Source organism: Macadamia integrifolia, unplaced genomic scaffold (assembly GCF_013358625.1).
Source record: "Macadamia integrifolia cultivar HAES 741 unplaced genomic scaffold, SCU_Mint_v3 scaffold_197A, whole genome shotgun sequence".
In the NCBI taxonomy this organism is placed as follows: Eukaryota; Viridiplantae; Streptophyta; class Magnoliopsida; order Proteales; family Proteaceae; genus Macadamia; species Macadamia integrifolia.
The window spans coordinates 353,388-370,032 of NW_024870638.1; the positions used below are offsets into that span (position 1 = coordinate 353,388).

At 37.7% G+C, this 16,645-nt stretch overlaps 1 pseudogene; it reads left to right on the forward strand.

Annotated features, from left to right (window-relative positions):
• Positions 1 to 1,198: 1,198 nt before the first annotated feature.
• On the forward strand, positions 1,199 to 15,927 carry LOC122071212 (annotated as a pseudogene).
• The last annotated feature ends 718 nt before the right edge of the window (positions 15,928 to 16,645 follow it).

The following is a 16,645-nucleotide window of genomic DNA, read 5'->3' on the forward strand; positions in this document are numbered from 1 at the left end:
TGTGGCTCTTAGCTATTTTATTAAATGCCTAAAATACCCCCATTAATTAACGCTCCATCCCAAAAAAAAAAAAACCAATGCGAAGAAGAAAAAGAAAACCCAAGACCCGCACCACGGCTAGGTTTTAAGATCTAAACTAGAGGAAGATTGGGAGGATGCAGTGTTTTTTCCCAATAAATCCTGATGTTACCTTGCTGCACCAAAGCCATAGGAGGGTCTTTATTGCCCTATTGTTGCAGCAACTGAACCTGGGAGGACGATGGGGTCGGAGATGCGCTAAAACAGTTTTATCTATACTTGGATGATTTATTTCTATCTCTATTGAAGAAGAATAGAAAAGAAAGGGAACCCAAATTATCATTTTTGACCACCGACTGCCATTGCTTTTTTCATGCTCTATTCCACTCTTCCCGAGTTAGCGATCAAGTTTCTGCGAATGAAGGTTCTTAAATCTCACATTTTAAACTTATGTTTGCCATTGTGCAGACTAAGTAGTAGCCTCTTTTTGAGAAGTTGCCAATGCAATTGGACCACTGGTTTTTGGAATCTCAAATCTAAGTTTTGTGGGTTCTCTCATTGTCCTCCCGTTCTTGAAAAATCGTCCAACCGACATCTAAAATTAAAATCAAGCAGCAGCAGCGCCCCTTCAAGAAAATGATGATATTGGGTTCAAGGGTATTGAAGAAATTGATGAAAAGGGTTGAAAATGGGAGGTGCCATTGATCTGCCGGAGTGGCTGTGTTGTTACTGCTGGTGAACAAACACGAATTTGTCGGTAAGGAGCGGACAGGTAGTATGAGAGGAGGGGGAGTTGGAGATGGAGAAGAAGGGGATTTAGGATAGGATAGTATGAGGTACTACGATTTCTTCAATCCGCTCTTACCCTTCACAGGGGGGAGGGCTGGACACAAACTTCGCCGGAGGGCGAGAGATGAACCTTCGCCGGAGCCCTAAAGCTCTTCTTTCATCAAAACCCAGTAGTGGTTTGGAAAAATCATTGAGTTATGTTGAAGATGAAGTAGAAGATGTTAAGGCTAGATTAGTAAAGTCGCTTTAACTGGGGTATTTAATACGGGCTGTGTGGTCTGGTTTGTTAAACTAAGTCCAACTTACCCTTCTTCTTATTAAAAAAAAAACCGCCCTTTCCTTCCTCTTGCACAAGAGAATTCTCTACCTCATTACAGAACCTACCCCTTTCCTCACCTTCACACCCTAACTATAACGAAGAACACACTCCACACATTTTCTCCCCGCATCACTCACCCATCCTTACAGCACCATCCGAGCACACCACCCTCTTTCCCTCTCCCATTTCATTTTTTCTCCTACACCAATTGATTCTCTCATACTATCTTCCTCTTTAGACAAGTGAGGGAGGCAAGAAAGAAAGAAAGAAAGAAAGAAAGAAAGAAAGAAAGAAAGAAAGAAAGAAAGAAAGAAAAGAGGTATTTATCAGGAGGAGAAAAGAAAGGAGGCCAGGAATTCTTCTCACCCTCTCCCTATCATTTTTCATTTTTGTTACTAGAATACACTCTACCCCCATCCGATTTCTCTTCCCCTCACTGCTCTCTCACTGATCATAGTTCCTTTCTCTCCTTACCTAATCCCTTCCCTTCCCCCTCTCCATTTTCCGTTTTAGGATTCCACAAGTAGTATACTCACACTCACCTCGATCTAACTCCACCACCCAAATCCCTTACCTTTTTAGGGTTTGCAATCCGAATGTTTACATCTTTTGATGATACATGTTGGGGAAAGAATCAAGGTTGTCTGGGTTAATTTATTCAATTTCCTTGGAATGGGTGGACTCGGCAATTTGGTAAGGCCATACAAATCAAATAAACCTTTCAGATAATCTCTGCATCTAGTTGTTTTATATTTGTAAACATATTTGTAGGTATCTTTGAATTGCATCCCAACTCCGATTATCAGCTATTCTACTATGGTTTGGGTTGGGTAATTTTTTTCATAGATTAGATCGAAATTGTTTGGAAAAACCTTTTAAAACATCTTCAGCCGTTACCTTCGATTCCTTAATTTCTCAATGATGGCACCATGTAGCTGTGATGGTTATGATTTTTTTACTTTTAGAATTGTTGTTATCATACTGTATATCAATGAAGGGAGATCCGGACAGGTCGGGCATAGTTTCACAAGTCCAAATGCATTGTAGGTTGCATTTAAATCACCTTATTTTCTGCCTTAAAAGAACTTCATCACCTCAACTTATCTTATAATGCATTTATGGTTGGATCCAAATGAAGGTATATATTTATTATATACTCATTCATGATCACCTTTTCCCTTCCAAAAAATTTAGTATTTCTTCCTTTTCTTTCTCTTCTAAGCCATGGCTTGTTTTTTTTTTTTTTCTTTCCATCTAGCATCACAGTTATGTTGCTGTATCCCTTCATTTATGCCTTTCTTTTCTTATCATGGAGTAAGCCAGGTTGGAGTGCCATGCCACTGTTACCACCAAATCTCCAGCCCAATCACTCGAGAGGCCTGGCTCGGTTAGGATCAGAGTTCAGTCCTTGCCCTTGCCAGTATTCTTTTTCTATTTCTTGCAATTAACTCCTTGATTGTGTAGTTAAGTTAAGCTGTTGTTATTGTTGTCCATGCTAGTCTTGTTACATTTCTCATTATTAGCATTAGGAATAAAAGGCTTGGATTCATATTTCTGTTGATGCTGTTAATCTCACTTGTATATGATGTATCAATATGTCTTGGGCTGTACACCAAGTTTTAAATTTTTAGATATTCTGTTGAAAATAGGAATGATTTGTGCATGTGGTCTCATGTTTTGGGTGATTCTTCATTGTTCAATTGCTAAAAGGTGAACATAAAATGAACCGGATAGGCAGCAAATGAGACCATTGTTGTTTCAGATAATGTTAGATGGGTTGGCTTTATTTTTTTTGGAAACCCTTTTCTTCATTATCTACTAATCTCTGCTTCGATTTGAGTTGAAACAGAGAAACAACTCGGACAAATGAAGAAGCATTTGGACGAGAAACAAGTCGAGAGAGAACCTAACGGAGGTGAGGATTTCAATCTTTCTTTGAGTCCAAACTTGTTTTTCTTTTAGTAGAATTAACTTAAAACTGTGTTTTCTTTAGCACTTCTATTGAGATTTCTGAGATTTGATTATGTTTCGGGGGTTGAATTTTGCTTTGTTTGCAACATGGTGAAATAACCTAAGAGGGGGGTGAATAGGTTATCCTAATGGAAATTTAAATCTTTTCGAAATAATATCCAAATTGCGATTGTGAATAAAATATGCGGAATAAAATAAAGTTCACAACCACACAAGACCAAGATTTATTGTGGTTTGACTCAACCTGAGTCTAGTCCACTCCCTACAAGATCCTTTTGTAAGATATTCCACTAGATTTTTCTTTCAATACAGTAAGTAGGGAAGAAACCTTTACACTCTTTTTATGGATAAGAGAATCCTTAGAAATCCCTTTTACAGGTAGAGAGGCACCTATTACAATCTCCTTCAAGGTGGAGAGACACCTTACTCTTTTAAGGATAAGAGGATCCGTACACAAATCCTAAGTACAGTATAAGAATTAATGTAAAACAATAAGCAGATAGTGGAATAAGAGGGTTACCTCTGGTGTGGTGCAATGATGAATATGAAATGAAATGATGCACGTTATAAGTCTTCTCTGTAGCTTTGACTTGCACAGTGAGATTATGGAAGACTTTGATGGAGACTTGAGCTTTTCTTTTTGAAAATGGTGATGACCAAAATTGCTCAAGTAAATAGAATGCTTTTGACTTTGAATGCTCACAATAATGCTCTTAATGCTCAGACTTAATTATTAATTAATTAAGAGCATCTTAGGTATTTATAGGTGAGATTAAGAAAACATTTTAGGCAGCAAATCAGGCTCTAACGGTCATATTCTGGGTCCAGCGATCAACCGCCATTGGTAGCCAGTCAACCGGAAAGAGCCGTTGGACTTAAAAAACTAGCTGTTGGAGGTGTTCCAGTCAAGTGCTGGTCGACTGCCTTTGGCCTCAGACAGTTTTGGTCGATCGGGGCTTCCAGCCGGTCGACCGCCTATAGTCCTGTCTGAATTTTGATAGACAACTGTCATATTTACCAGTCGCTAGTATTTTGGCCATAACTTTTTGTTTTTACATCGGATTGACCCGATTCAAGTCGCATTGGAATCATGACTTAATTTCCTACAACTTCCATGAGAGTCCATCTCCTGATCTAAGGTTGCCCAAAATGCCCTTGAGTCTGGTCATTGTGTTTTTCACAGAATATCACTTAGAACATATATTTCTAAATATGTTCTACACCACCTATGGACTTCCATGCTTGGCCAAGATATGTCCTAAGGTCATTCTAGTATGATGATATGCAATGCATGGCGTGCGTGCACATATACATGTAGTTTGTGCATTTTACAAAGAATATACTAGACTATCCTAGGGTCTTCATCTGGACTTGAGTCTTCATCACTTGATTCTTGTAGTCTTCATCATCCCTTGATTCTTGAACCTTTCACTCTTGATCTTCGTGTCTTGACTTGATACTTCAAATATGTATATCTTGAGCTGTCCTCTTGTACTAACCCCCACTTAGCACACATAGTTAAAGCTATGGTTTGTTTGTTATTACCAAAACATTTATAGGAGTTTGGGCATATTCCCAACACATGGTAGAAGCTTGTTGATGATATGTTGTTGTTATGGTCTCCATATAGTCATATGCTCCTATATGGTGGTTCTGTTCCATTTCTGAGTCTCAGGGTTTCGCTTCCTATTGTTTCAGATTACGATAGGATTATGGGTAGAGTGAGGAGGTGGGGGTGGGTGTTTTGGAGCAGTAATGCTCCCAAGGTTTAAATTTATAGATATTCACTTTTATTTATTTTCACTAACTTTATTATTCCAATGCCAACTTAAGCTTCCTTCAATTTTTCTAAAGATCTTCCAAATAATCAGTGCCTAAAATATTTGAACGCAAAGTTTTTCCGATAACTTGAAGCTTCTGCAATTCCAATCCAATTTTAAGGTTTATAATTCATATCCTCAGGCTCAAATCCCTTCAGCTTTTGATCTGCACAATAGAGCTACATGCTTTTGCTTTTCTCCTCTTTCTAAGCTAGACCCTATTTTCTTGCTCAATAATATGTATATGAATTTCTACTTTTTAATTATTTTCAGTTGTTGAAGGTACAAATGGGGGGGTGTTCTTGGTCTGACCACCTTCTGTGCTCATGTAATGGATCATATTATTTCATTTCTGCCATTGTCAGCCATAATGGAAGCTTGTCCAATTTACTTTTTACTTTTCAAATAATTCTCAGATATCCCCTCTGTTTGTCTCTGATACCGTTAATTGGGCTATGTTGTTTATGCGAAAACAGACATTACTAGAGGTTCTAAGAGAGCCACAACCTTCATTATTGAGAAGGGAATGCCAGGGTATCTACTCTTGGCATATTCGTGCATGATATGAATTCGAGAACTAAGAACTAGGTATTATTTACTTATTATCTGGGCCAAAAGAACTAAGAATCCTGATGTTACCTTGCTGCACCAAAGCCATAGGAGGGGCTTTATTCCCCTATTGTTGCAGCGACTGAACCTGGGAGGACGATGGAGTCGGAGATGCGCTAAAACAGTTTTATCTATACTTGGATGATTTATTTCTATCTCTATTGAAGAAGAATCGAAGAGAAAGGAAACCCAAATTATCATTTTTGACCACCGACTGCCATTTCTTTTTTCATGCTCTATTCCACTCTTCCCGAGTTAGCGATCAAGTTTCTGCGAATGAAGGTTCTCAATTCTCACATTTTAAACTTATGTTTGCCATTGTGCAGACTAAGTAGTAGCCTCTTTTGCCAAAGTAAACGAGAAATTGAGAAGTTGCCAATGCAATTGGACCACTGGTTTTTGGAATCTCAAATATAAGTTTTGTGGGTTCTCTCATTGTCCTCCCGTTCTTGAAAAATCGTCCAACCGACATCTAAAATTAAAATCAAGCAGCAGCAGCGCCCCTTCAAGAAAATGATGATATTGGGTTCAAGTGTCTTGAAGAAATTGATGAAAGGGGTTGAAAATGGGAGGTGCCATTGATCTGCCGGAGTGGCTGTGTTGTTACTGCCGGTGAACAAACACGAATTTGTCGGTAAGGAGCGGACAGGTAGTATGAGAGGAGGGGGAGTTGGAGATGGAGGAGAAGGGGATTTAGGATAGGATAGTATGAGGTACTACGATTTCTTCAATCCGCTCTTACCCTTCACAGGGGGGAGGGCTGGACACGGAACTTCGCCGGAGGGCGAGAGATGAACCTTCGCCGGAGCCCTAAGGGGGTGTTTGGTTCGGTAAATCTTTGAGATGACATTCTTTAGAATGATAAATCTTAATTTTAGGAGCTGTTTGGTTCCATAAGGATGACCCTCATATTCGAGCACCCTACTTCCCATGAATGACCATTTTACACAAGATGTGCTTCAAATCTGAGTTCACCTAAACACCCAAACTCAGATTTGATCAACAATTTTTCGACCTAGTATAAAAGGAAAAATGGGAGAGATCCGAACGTCTCAACCCGTGACCCCTCAAACGGCGACACTCACCCCGCGATCTCTCCAAGTCCCGACTTACGACCTGCGACCTGCGACCTGCGACCTGCGACTTGCGAGGAATCTCACCGAGAGTCCGCCGTTGGCTACTGGTAAGCCCTCCATCGATCTCTCTCTCTCTCTCTCTCTATTTCATGGAGTTGTAGGTTTAGGTTTTTAAAATCAAACCTCTCTATTTCGATTTCATGGAGTTGTAGGGCTAGGTTTTAAAACCAGAAGCTCTTTCATGGAGTTGTAGAGTTAGGTTTTTAAAACCAGAAGCTCTCTATTTTGATTTCATGGAGTTTATTTTGAATTCATGGAGTTGTAGGTTAGGTTTTGCTACAGCCAGCCGGCAACTCTACAAATTTGGATTTGGTATTCTTCTCCTCTCTCTCCCTCTCTATGTTTGTCTTGCATTTTGGACTTCGTTCATGAGGATCAGTTAGTCAGGTCTGCTATTAGTTTTCATGAGGATCGGTTAATCAAGTCCACTATTAGTTTGTGAATTGCAAGTTACTACAAATTTTGTGCATATTATCTATCTTATTTTTAGTTTGAGATATTTGTTGACACATTACTTGTGGCATTTGAATGCCTCATCTTTCTTACAATATGTAGCACCCCAATAAAATAATAAATAGATACATCTAACAGTATTTGATATGGTAATTGGTAGAGCATTATTGTGGATAGAAATTAGTTTAGGGTATATCATGGAATAAAAATTTTAGGTTACATTTTGATTTGGTAGATTCAAAGAATGGTTTTGCAGAGATTTTTTTTTTTTAGGTTCCTTGATCAATTTTGTCTTGAGTGGTTGTTAAGGTGAAGTAATAGAAGTTGTAGTTGTTGGTGGTAATGGACTTAGAGGGAATGCTTGTAGGAGTATAAGACAAAGGAAAATGGGTTTCTGTGTTTAAAACTTTCTACTAGAAATGAAGAGGAAGAGATTACTATTACCTATGGATTACTTGTGAAAAGCCCCTTGTGAGACCAAGTTGTTGCCTGCCAATGGAAAGTTCTCTTGATCCTGACGACCTTATTATTGTTGATTCTCATTATGCTTAAGTTTCTAAGATACATCATCTATTATATTCAGAAGCATTTCATTTGAATTCTTTTGTTTGAAAGCCTAAAATTTTTAATTCGTTCTTTCTTTCTTTTAATAGTTTTGATTTCTCCTTTTTGAATACATATAAATGCATTACTGGTTTTCTGAAGTACTTGTTTAATTCTAAATTGTAGATTTACGTAAAAAATGGATAGTGATGATGAATATGATGAGTATTATCAGAGGCGCAACGCGCAAGAAAGTAATAATATTTGCGGCTACTGCAGTTGTTATAGCAGTGGAACAGTATAAGAAACTGTTTCTATGTAAACAACCTTATTGTAATGAGACTCGATGTGGCTCCGTTGAGACACAACGAATCATTGGACATACTGACAAGACATGTCGAAACATGATAAGAATGAGTCGAAAGGCGTTCTTTAACCTATGTCAGGTGATGCGTGCCAAGGGTCTTTTGTATGATACAAATAACGTTCAAGTAGAGGAACAAGTGGTTATTTTTTTATATGCAATCGGTCACAATGTTAAGAACCGCGTCCTCTTACATTTGTTTGGGCATTCAGGTTAAACTATCAGCCAATATTTTAATCTTGTTTTGGGAGCAGTTCTCAAACTGTACCCGGTATTGTTGAAGCCTCCAAGTATCATAACACATGAGCGAATAGCAGGTGGTAACCATAGGAGCTTTTACCCTTACTTCAAGGATTGCATTGGAGCCATAGATGGATCACATATCCCTGCAATGGGTACCAATTGCTAAACATCGAACATTTCGTGATAGGAAGGGAAATATATCGCAAAATATCCTAGCAGTTTGTGATTTTGATATGAAGTTCACATATATACTTTCTGGTTGGGAAGGATCAGCATCTGATTCACGAATATTAGATGATGCCATTCACAGAGAAGGTGAGGCAAAACTACCAGTTCCTAGAGGTAAATTCTATCTTGTAGATGCAGGGTTTGCAAACCAGAAGGGGTTCTTAAGACCCTACCGTAACGTTCGATATCATTTGAAAGAGTGGAGAAATTCGAATGTTTCACCTGCCGACAAGAAAGAATTGTTCAACTTGCATCATTCAAGATTACGTAACATAATTGAACGAGCTTTCGGACTGTTGAAGTCAAGATTCAAGATTTTGAAAAGCCAACCAGAGTATCCTTTCATGACTCAAGCTAGGATTGTACAAGCTTGTGTTATGATACACAATCATATCCTTATCCAAAATAGTGTTCAAGAAGAAGAGGAATGGCTTGAACAGGAGAATGCAGTTATAGGTGAGAATACTAATGAAGAAGCAGAAGACAATGATGAAAATAGTGATGAGGATTCTGACGTTGATGATGAAGATGATAACTTTGATCAAGATCAATTCCGAGAGGAGATGGCTGATTATATGTGGAATGATTGGATGGCAGGAGATGATTCAGATGAAGAAATGCATGATTCTTCATATGAATCACAAGAAGATACAAACTGAATCCATTTATCTTTTGTACTAACTACTTAAACTAGACTTGGTTTCGTTTTAAGATTTTGTAATTTGAACTACATGAACATGGTTTGTGTGTCTTGGCTTGTAATAACTTTTTTCAGTTCGTGGTTTGACTATTAATATGCGTTCTTTGGAATATTATGCTTTTTTTGGATGGTTACAGTTATTTCCGTGCTTTTTTTTTTGGGCTGAATATTTGATATTAGGATTCATTGTAGCAAAGATGGCCGCAGTTGAGGGTACTAACTCAAAAATTGCTACATGCCCTTTTGAGATATCTCACTACTTTTTGGAGCGTCTTCTACACCAACAACAAAGGGGAAAGAATGGAGATAACGGGTTGAAAAAAGAACAATTTCAAGTAGTCTCAACTGAATTATATGATAGATTTCATATGACATATGACTGGGGACAGTGCCGCAATCACTACAGGATATGGAAAGCAAGGTTGAAGTCGCTTGTTGACTTGCAAAAAAATAGTGGAATGGGTTGGAATGACCATGAGAAGTGGTTTGATGCACCACAACACATGTGGAATGAATTCAAGGTTAATTAAATGTTTGATGCATTATTTCTAGATTGTTAGAAAGGTATACTAAGGGTAACGTTAATAGTTTACTATTCTGACAATCCAAGAGTTAATTATATATTTTTTTTTATAGAAAAAAGAGCAAAGATTTTGGAAAGAGCATAGAGTGCTTCCTATTCACCTACAACTTGTTGAATGGTTGCGTAATGAAATTGCCACCGGGGCTGGATCTTCACACCCATCCGATGCAGTCAATGAGGACCAGCCTTACAATCCAGTGCCAATTGATGAAGAAATTAGCTTGGACAATTATGATGCTATTGATGATAATGTTGGTGAAAGTGCCCATTATACTCCCAATGCAAGTAGCAGTCATTCCCGTGGTAGGCCTAGTTCAGGGGTAACAAGTAAAGAGAAGAAGAAGAAAGGAGGTGCAGAGATGGTTAGTAGTCCTTTGAAGGTGATAGCCAATGCAATTGTGGAGATGTCCAAGCAAGACCCTCGGAAGGAATTTGCAAAAAACTTATGTATTGAGATTGATGCACTTCCAGGAGTTGAGTTTGATAAAAAATTGCGTGCTAAACAATTCTTCATGCAACATAAGGAATTGGCTCCCATCTTCTTGAATGCCAATGAGGCAGATAAGCCTAAGGTGTTTGAACACTACATGAAGAATATCGAAGATGGTGGTCAAGATTGAGGAGGTGTCGCTTTATTTATTTATGATTAGTGTGTTGTTTCAAAACATGAGTAGATATTAACTAGACAATTTATGACCAACATTTGAAATGCTTATTTTGGTGATGTAATATTGACTCGATTTTTGAACTCTCTCATTTAAACTGGTCAGCTGGTGATTGGTAAGCTTCTGTAAGAAGGTATTATGAGTTTTATTGGAAAGTAACATAGTTGGATGTCTGTTTATCTAGAATATGGAAATATATGGTAAATTAGTTTTTGCCTTGGTGTGTGATCCTTCATGGGTCATCTAATTTTGAAGAGCAAAGCTGCAACAGTAAATTTAGGGGCATACTAACAATTTTTGTATGCGGGGTTTTGTTGTTGGTCTTATGCTGAGTATTTCTTTCTTAGACTTGGCACATAATGCTTTGAATTCCATTGGCTTCTTGAAAGGAAATCTTTGGTAGGATAAACTTTCAGGGTGTTAATAATTAAATGGTTCACAGATGGGGCATTACTTTAGGTTATGTGGATATGGCACATAATGCTTTGAATTCCATTGGCCTCTTTCTTTTTTATGGTGGATATGGCAGAATTCCTTTCTTAACTGTTAGATTCAGATCAAGCATTTTTTTTTATGGTGGATATGGTTAATTAATATCTATGGATTAGGGCCATTAAATGAAACTTTTTCCAGGGATATTTTCTTGGCAACCCTGTAACAGATCCAGTTCTTGATATGCTCAGCCAATCGATGGGTCTTATATCAGTTGAACTTTATGGAGGGCTGTTTGCTCAGTTGTATATCTATCATTGATGTGCAGTTCATGTTTCAAGTAATGGTACTTGGCTGGTTTTTAGAGGTCAGCAATATGCATGCCTTCTCTTCCTTCTTGTTTTTGTTTTATTTGCACTTGCATCATCTTCTTGGCGTTTCACTTGTATTATCTATTCTTCTTCTTCTTATTCTTGTGTTCACCTTTTTGTCATTTGTATAAAGGGAGAATTTGCACCCAAAACTTGTAGGAACTGTGCTTGCATGCTCTATACTTCTGTGGGGAAATAGGTGACTAACTATGTAATATATACTTTTTTTGTTATATTCCTTTAATGTGATTGACCCCTGCTAATGGATCTTTCCTGAGGTTTCATGACCTGCATTATTTTCAAGTTAGTTCCTATTTCCTGGATACCAAATGTGATACAAATGCAATGGAAAGAGAATTTTTGTGATGTAAAGAAGTGGAAATGCTAATCTTGTATATAGAACTCCTTTTTAGAATCTGATGTAACCTAATCGAAAGCAATTTCATAACACGTAAGAAGCTGACTCCAATGGAAAGCAATTTTTGTGATGAATTTTTGCATCTTGATCTGTTGATTCTCCAACATTCTCTATTTTGAAAATATCCAGATTCATTTTGAAAATTTTGTACTCTTTAATATTGGGGAGGGGCCTTTTGGTTGAGCATGTGACTCTGTGAATTGTGATAAATGGCCGCTGCAGACATACACTTGTATTATCTCATTATTTTTCCTGCCCTTTTTTCCAAGCCTATGATTCATATTCTGTTTGGGTTATTATGTTTAGATTTGATTGCCTGCCTTCTATATTCCTCTTGTTGATAAATCCATGTTAATATGCTGTGGTAACTTTTCTTTTGCTTGGATGGCTTTTTTAGTGAAGATTGTACTTTCTGTTTCTTAGTTTTATGTTTAATATTCTCTTTTTTCATATTTATCTAACACTAACATTATAATCTAAGTTCACTTGTTACTCAAAATGGGTTTGGGACTACCATTTATGGAGACTACCATTTATGTTACTCAAAACTGCCAAATACCATTTTTGCACTTGCCCAGTGCTATGAAGATCTAAGTTCAATTGATTGCAGACTTTGCTTCTCAGAAATTCGATCCATTCTCCCTAAATGTTACCCTAAGACAGGAAGAAGGATTTTTCTGGATGGGTGTTTTGGTCGTTATGAGAATTCTTCATTCTTCAATGAAGCCGTAGATTTGGAGGACTCAAAAGTATGTGCTTACAGTAAGAACAGTTCCCTGCCTGATTCATTTAGACAAATTGTCATAGAGGTTGTGGGGAATGTGAGCACTGAAGCTATTAAGAGTCAGAGATTTGCGGTTGAATCGGTTTCAAACTCTAATTTATCAGTATATGCTCTTGCCCAATGTTGGGAGAACTTGGATAGCCAGAAATGTAAGACTTGCCTCCAAGTTGCTGCTTCTTCTGTCATTTCCTGTTCTCCAGCTGTTGAAGGCCGGTCTCTTAATGCTGGTTGTTATCTGAGGTATTCAACTCAGATGTTTTGGAACCCAATTTCGACCACTTCAGATTCATCAGGTATACTTGGAGCCTTGACTTTCTGAAAGCTTAATCTACATAAGTTAGATATATCCATAAAAGACGAGATCATGATCTTCGTTTTTGTTGTATCAAATCTGTTATTTATAATCTATGTTACCTTACTGGAATTGGTTTGAATTGTTTCTATTTGGTTCCAAATGACAATTGAAAGATAAAATAAGGGATGACTGTTGGAGGAAAGAACGGCCAATTGTAATCTATCTGCATCTTTTACATACACTGAACTTTCGAACAATTCCAGCTTTATTCAGAAATAGAAGAGAGATACAAAATACTGAAGAAGCAACACAAGAATATGATGCTAAAGGGGTTATTTTCTGTCAAAACTGAAACATTTTTCTTCAAGGATGTGATTCTTATTAGTCCGATTGTTGGTGAAAATGAATTACATTATCTAGAAGTAGATTAGAATCACATAAATCTAAAAAGGAGTTGTGTCCCATTTCTCCTTTTTTTCGCTTACATCTATATTTAGCTCTTCTAAAGGGGGAAAAAAAAATCTATGTTTTGCTCAAACTATAGTTTTGTTTGTTCTAAGTTTAATGAAGCTTGTTTCCAGGGAATCATAGGACCTTATTGATTATCATTGGTTCCACTAGTGGATGTTTGCTACTCTTAAGTGGGATTGGGATTTGGAAAGCCAAGACATACTTGCGCAAGTCAGGTTCCAAGTCTCTTAGAGGTAAGCAGCGCAGAAATAGATTGATCAGAACTAAGGAACCAATCTTTTTACATGGAAGGAATTTTGATCTATTGAATTCTTTGCAGATGTTTATGGATCAGGACTCTCTGCTGCCATTTCTCAGTCCAAGCTGAATTTCAGATACCAAGAATTGAGAAAGGCTACAAAGAGTTTTGACCCTTCCAACAAGCTTGGGCAGGGGAGCTATGGAACTGTTTACAAGGTAGAACAGACTATGAAAAAATTTAATCTGTCTTCAGGTTTTATAAATCCCTTCTTTTCCTGAGTTTTAATATGTTGTAGGGTGTTCTTCCTGATGGAAGAGAAGTTGCTGTAAAGAGGTTGTTTCTAAATACAAGACACTGGGTTGATCAGTTTTTAAATGAAGTGGATCTGATCAACTGCCTCCGCCACAAAAATCTAGTGAAATTGCTCGGTTGCAGTGCGGATGTCCCCGAAAGCCTGCTCGTTTATGAGTACTACTTCAACAAGAGCCTGGATCAGTTTATATTTGGTATGTTTAGCGAACCAATCTTTTCTTGTCCTTTGGATAATTTTCTGGATGTTACTTGCATTCATGGAGGTATTTCATCATACCCCTGATGTGTTCACAAAGTGAATGAAAGAAAGCTTTCACAAAGAATTAAAGAATTCAAAGCATGTGGATAAGTGAAACCCGTGGAACATAAGCATGTTCATATATATAAATAAGAGATCAGTTACTGTTGATTTTTTATGATTTAGATTTTATCTACACTGGTTCTTTCTTAATCTGGTTCCAATGGCACAGACCCTAATCGAGCAAAAGTTTTGGACTGGGAGAAGAGATTGGATATCATTCAAGGAGTGGCAGAAGGCCTCTGTTATCTCCATGAGGAGTCTGAAATCCGAATCATCCATAGAGATATCAAAGCAAGTAATATTCTCCTTGATGATAAATTGAAGGCCAAGATAACAGATTTTGGCATTGCGAGATCTTTTGCAGAGGATCAAACCCATCTTAGCACCGGAGTAGCAGGAACTCTGTAAGATATCAACATCTTGGTCAATCAGTCTTCTTTACTTTGAGTTTGAATGCGCTGTTTTTCGAAAACGTACATGTGTGCTCCTGAACTTGAATCAAATCGTCTTCAGATTTCAATTTTCACAAACAAAATCCTAATCTAATTTGGTGTATAGTGTTCAATTCTTCAGTTTACTTTTGTGGTCATTTTAAATTGAAAGAAGAAAGTGATTGCAGGGGATATATGGCTCCTGAATATGTTGTACATGGCCACCTGACTGAGAAGGAAGGCCGACGTATACAGCTTTGGAGTTTTGATTCTTGAAATAGTGACTGGACAAAGGTGCAGCAGTGGGGTGGGATCACAGGCAGGGAAATCATTCTTAGCAAGGGTATGTAATTATTTCATTGCTATATTACTTAACTTCATTATGGGATTTTTCTTTTTGTGGGTAATTTTGGAAGTTGCATAACCTAAGCTAATTCTCTTTATGGTAAAAGGATCACCCAAGTTTTCAGGTCCTAGGCTGCATCTTCATATGGAGCCTGGCCAGGCCAGAAAGCATCATTAATCTACTTTGTTTTTGGGGGTAGGGGGGAAGATAATATGATCGGTACAAGACATATTAGATGCTTCTTTGAAAATTGGAATTTTGGACATGAATATTAAATGAAAATTGTGTGTTGCTTGTCCCTTTATTTTTTTAATTAAAATGATGCCTATATATGTCATACTAGAGTTATACACTATACAGATTTAATGGCTTACTCATATGACTGTTATGTTTTCCCTTTTCCTTTTTGAATTTTTCTTCAAGGAAATTCACCATCGAGTATGACCAACAGCAATGTGAATGAATTTTAGAAATCAAATATGCAATGGAGTACTCATAAAATCCGGTTCATATTAAACTATGCAATCCTATGAAAAAGCCCCTCCTCACCAGTTACTGAACCCAAGCTTGCATATGTTTTGCGCTTAAATTCTCTCTATTATGTCCTTTGTTTTCAGATATGGAGCCATTACAAGGATAACACACTTGACAAAATTGTTGCAAATAGCACCAAAAATGAAAGGTGAAACTCAATAGTCCCTTTTCCAGGCTCATACTCCCTTATTTTCTGCATTATTTACGCATATATGCGATTTGATACCCTTGAATCTGTTTGAAATGTAGAATGGTTGGTGTACAGCATCCTTCTTTACGGTTACATGGAGAAACTTTGAGATCAGCGGAGAGATTATTCTTCCTAGTTATTAACGAGGCCAAAGAAGTGGACATTTGAGAGCTGAACCAATTCCCACCCAAAATATGAGGCCAACTAAAGAGGTGTTACAAAAGTTTCCCAGTGCCTATAGATGGGAGATAAAAAAAATAATTTGCCTCAAGCCTTCATTTTAGTTACTACTTTGTAGTCACTTCTGTTCAAACACTGATTGTTTTGCTAATCAATTTCATCAAACTGAAATTTGCCTTATTTCACTGGATTGGCTGCTTCCACCTATTCAATCTGGTTTTATGCAGATCGAATCCCCGAGCTAACCTGAAACGAGGGGATACCTCCTCTGTTTTACCGTTTGAACGTGCCTGTCTAGGCATGGATTCTGGTGCAATCAAGGCCATCATGGACTGTGCTTGCCTCTGAACAGGCCTATTATGGTTTGACCATCTAATTCACTAGTCCATGACACTGGTTTGCTCTCTGATGTTTCAGGCTGAGTATCATTGAATTCTTAAAGTGGGAATTTTGATTATGTTGGACTTCTAGTTCTGTTCTTGTCTAGTTTGTAACTCACATTTATGGTAAGGAATTGAGTACTTGATGCCATAATGTAGGGTGGCATTTGCAGTGAAGCAATAGAGGCTTACAACCAGAGTAAGACTTAAAAGAGGTCATGGCTCTGCTTTTATTAAAGATTCTCTCTTAAGATGGTCATGCCTGTCTTAACCAGCCAAGTGATTTGATGCAGCTTATACTACACTAGTACTGAGAAATTGTCTCATTCAGAACTTTATTATAGTATGTCTCTAATGATAAGGTTGAACGATCTGCCAGATTGGTGGATGGGGTAGAAATGAGATACCCCAGCTTAATGCTGGCCCATGCAGCCATGCTTGGTAGTGGGTCTATTTTGTGCCATATGGCGATTGTGTACAGGTATGCCTTTTTAGGGTTCAACAAGTGGCAAAAAGGA